At 43.6% G+C, this 4,292-nt stretch overlaps 1 pseudogene; it reads left to right on the top strand.

Moving 5' to 3' along the window:
• The first annotated feature begins 3,319 nt into the window (after window positions 1–3,319).
• On the top strand, window positions 3,320–3,520 carry LOC142260813 (U2 spliceosomal RNA; annotated as a pseudogene).
• The last annotated feature ends 772 nt before the right edge of the window (window positions 3,521–4,292 follow it).

The following is a 4,292-nucleotide window of genomic DNA, read 5'->3' as shown; positions in this document are numbered from 1 at the left end:
AAGAACAAAGTATAAACATTGAGGTTTTTCTCACACCCATGTTCCTGTGTTCTTTGATATGATATGTGTTCATTTCCTTCACTATATAGGATTGCAAGTTTTCCATTTGTACCTTAATGGCAATGACGCTATACAATTGAACACATATCATCCTGTTATCCATATAGGTGTGTATTTACCTGCTTGACTATTTTTGGTTGTTTGATCCAGAATGTTTCTCCAGATAGGTCATGTGGAAATTTTCTTTCCTCAGTACAAATGTTTTCACTATGGCTTTGGAAAAATTTTTTGTATGTGCATCATGGTCATTTGACCCATTGTACTCTCAAGTAGCAATATATTGTACTGTTATGTTGTACTATGTACTAATTACGTGTTTATATGGTTTTGTAACCCTTTATGATCTTAGATAACAGATAACTTTATCCTTGATAAAGACCTAAAAACAAGGTCGAAACGTTGGATGAATTATCCTTTTGCACAAATAAAGAATTTTCAGCATTCCAAGAGTTCTTTTCTTACGTTATTGATCACTATAGTGTGCCAGAGCTATTTCTATTGAATTGACTCTTATTTTTTCTGAGCACCTGCTATATACACAGTGACCCAGACATATTCAAGTTTCATTCAGAAGGCAGAGGGAAGCCTTAGCAGCTGAGCCTATATCTTGGCTTGTGAGCATTAGAACAGGCCGGCGATTACAGGGTAACATGAAAAATGTCCAGCTTGCATTATGACTAGAACATGACAATATCCTTTTAAGTACTAACCTATGATGCGTTCCTAAGCAGTTGATGTTATATGTTCTACATTTCATTTTCTGCATACTTTACAAGTAGTAGAATTTGCTTTGATATAGGCAACTGGATTTTCACAATGAAAAGGCAAAGGATAACGCCCGAAAAAGACGCCATACATTATGTCAGTGCCATCACTGACAAACCTGGATTGACCATGAAATACATCAATCCCCTTAAAGGTGAGTTAAAACAAGTTTTAACTAAATTGCCTTAATATTGTCATGCATTAGAATGACTGTCTTAGGTAATGATAAATATTTTCTACAGGAAGAGGAGTGTTTGCTGAAACTGAAATCGAAAAAGGGAGTTTTGTTGCAGAATATCGAGGCGAGCTCACGTATGCACTTACGATGGTAGACAACTACTCGAGATTTATGGTTGTGGTACAAGTCAAAGATCTAATGGCCCATACTGCAGCGAAGGTCTTCCAAGCACACTTATGCAGACCTCATGGCTACTCAGAGAGAGTCCTCACAGATCAAGGCACAGCCTTTGAAGCGGAAATCTTCAAGGACTTCTGCAGCTTTTACCGATGCAGGAAGATGCGCACTACACCCTACCATGCTCAAACCAATGGTTATCAACCTGCTCAGGACTTTACCCCATATTCCAGATGTGGCCTTACAAGTGATTTATAGAGGGGTAACAATACGTTGGGATCACCGGATCTAATCTCCCTTTTTATACACCCTAAAATCTTGTTTGCTTTAGAATAAACAATAACATCATAAAGGTATAGCAGTACCGTTTCAAAGTTTCGGTGTCCCAAGCAGCATTCCATCAGCCTCTGGAAGGTTCCTGGCAAATTGCACAGCTCGAAGGGCATGCTTTTGAACTCGCAGAGACCCATCGGGGTGGCAAAGGCGGTCTTCTCCCGGTCTGCCTCAGCAACGGACACTTGCCAATAGCGACTAGTGAGATCAAGGGTAGAAAAATAATTTGCAGTTCTCAATGCAGCTAGCTATTCCTCAATACAGGGGAGTGGTGCTGTCCTTCTTCTTTAACAGGACCAACGGAGCTGCCCAGAGGCTACAACTGTCACGGATAACCCCAGCCTCCTTCATGTTGCTCAACATGTCCTTGGTACACTGGTAATGTGCAGGTAGTTTTGGCTTATATCTCTCTTTGATGGGTGGGTGTGCACTTGTGGGGATGTAGTGTTTGACCCCTTTTATTCTTCAAAAGTCTAGCGGATGTTTGCTGAAGACTTGCTCGTATTCTTGCACTAGCCTGTAGACCCCCTTCTTGTGATGTGAAGGTGTGGAGTCAGTGCCTACGTGTAATTCCTTACACCACTCCTCTGGCTGACTTGGTGAGCTGTCACTGAATGGGTGGGCTGAAGCAATGGTGGATGCTGCTGTTTGGATAGCATGTGTATCTACTGAGAACAGCTTATCAATGGTGGCAAATCGGAGCAGCTTAATCTCTTGCTCTCCGCAGTTCAACACTCTCATGGGCACTCTTCCCTTCCATATTAATGAATAAAACTATGATGTAAATAGCATATAGATACCCCACAAATGCAGATAAAAGTAGGTTATGGGAAAAGGGGGAATAGAGAAACAGGAAAATAGTGGAATAAAGTATACCTTCCAGGTGGGAGAGGAAATGGCAGCACAGCCAGTGGAGGTGAAGCAAGGGGAGCCTGCAACTAAAGAGTTGAGAGCGTTATCACATGGTGACTGAGCCTGATTGTAACGGGAGCATAGAGGTGCCGATCCTGTCTTACCTGCGTTGGTGTAGAAGTGGGTGTCCTGTGGTGGAGTAAGCTATGTGCAGTGGTGGCCGTGGGTTCTTTTATGTGCGACCGTAGTAATAGCTGCGCCCACTTCCTGTATGGGAGTGGAATGCAGTGAGGGTAATGGAACGCACGCCTGCACATTTGTGTTTAACGTCGCGCATGTGCAGAACGGAGAAAAGGCTGCGCTCACTTCCTAATAAAAGGGAGTGAGACGCATCTGGGAAGGGAAGGGAAAAGATTAGGGTTTGGGGATGATGAAAGGGCTTTCTACGGGCAAGGATGGCAAAGGGTGGCAGTGACGGAAAGTCAGGCAGCCTGTCCTGTCCTGTCCTGTCCGTCCGTCTTTTTGTATCATGAATTGGAAAGACTGCAAGGGGGAGGGGAGGTGCTTGTGTACAAAAGGAGGAGTTATTCAGATTCATTGCAGTGGGCGGCGGCTGCAAAAAGCACCATTCTTCTTGTTTTTGCTCTGCAAAACAGCCTTTTCAAGGGTTGGCTTGGGTGACAAAATGTCTTCTGTAGGCATGGGTTTGTCTCCCTCTCCCTAAGATGTGTCCGGTATAGGCCAGGGTGCCACTCAAGGCCGTAACCAATTCGGGTTATAGCTTCTCGGCCTTTTGGCTAAGATCAAGTGTAGTTTCGGAGGATGCTACCTTGGTCGGTACTGGAAGGTGCCTGGGATTGCACGTCTGCCGGCCTTGAGGAAGTGTGTGCGCCTTCTGGTGACACATAGCCCTCTCGTGCCTGGACGGTTCCCAGGCAACGGGAGGCGATCACCTTTGTTATTTTGAAGTCCTACTGATAAACAGAAAAAAAAAAAAATTAAATCTGTTCTTATCAGTTTAATATCTGATACGTCCCCTCTCTGGGGACCATATATTAAATGGATTTTTAGAACAAGGAGATGGAAAAAATCTTGCTCTGTCCACTCCACGCATTGACCTGGTATTGCAGTACCTCCAGGACCGGTGCACCCCTTCTTAACCCAGTTTCCAAAAGCAGAGCTCAATTCACCTGATTCAAATGAGCCCCATTAGTGAATTGAAAGACAGCAAAAACTTTATATGCACCTCAATTTGGCCAATTCACTTTTCACACTTTCACCCTTTTTTTTATCTTTCACACCTTTTACTTGCTTTATTGATGCAAAAAGCTGTGCCAAATAGCAAACTCATCTCCACTCAACTTGACCAACTCTGCTATGTCCCGTGCAGTATCTTATTCTCAGTCTTATCTAGATCATTTGCAATTGAATAGAATAGATCCCTTTTGGCTGCTTATGACTGTGTAAAATATGTAGTTTTACTGGGCTGGGATGAGAGAATCCATTGAAGCATGGTGTAGGGATTGTGGTTCCTGTGTGCTAAGAAGAGAGGCTGGCACCAGCCAGAAAGCCCCATTGCAGCCAATAATCACTTAATAACTTTTTCAACTTGTCATCATATGGGAGGCCTTCCATTCCTTGTAGTAGTCTAGTTGCCCACCTTTGAACTGACTCTAACTTCTGAATGTCCTTTTTAAAATGTGGAGCCCAAAACTGGTTCCCATATTCCAGATGTAGCCTTACAAGTGATTTATAGAGGTGTAACAATACGTTGGGATCACGGGATCTAATCTCCCTTTTTATACACCCTAAAATCTTGTCCCAAGCAGCATTCCATCAGCCTCTGGAAGGTTCCTGGCGCATTGCACAGCTCGAAGGGCATGCTTTTGAACTCGCAGAGACCCATAGGGGTGGCGAAGGCGGTCTT

The sequence above is a fragment of the Anomaloglossus baeobatrachus genome, unplaced genomic scaffold (genome assembly GCF_048569485.1).
Source record: "Anomaloglossus baeobatrachus isolate aAnoBae1 unplaced genomic scaffold, aAnoBae1.hap1 Scaffold_188, whole genome shotgun sequence".
Taxonomy (NCBI): Eukaryota; Metazoa; Chordata; class Amphibia; order Anura; family Aromobatidae; genus Anomaloglossus; species Anomaloglossus baeobatrachus.
Note: the sequence above shows the minus strand (reverse complement) of the source record. Positions and strands in the feature narration are given on the sequence as shown.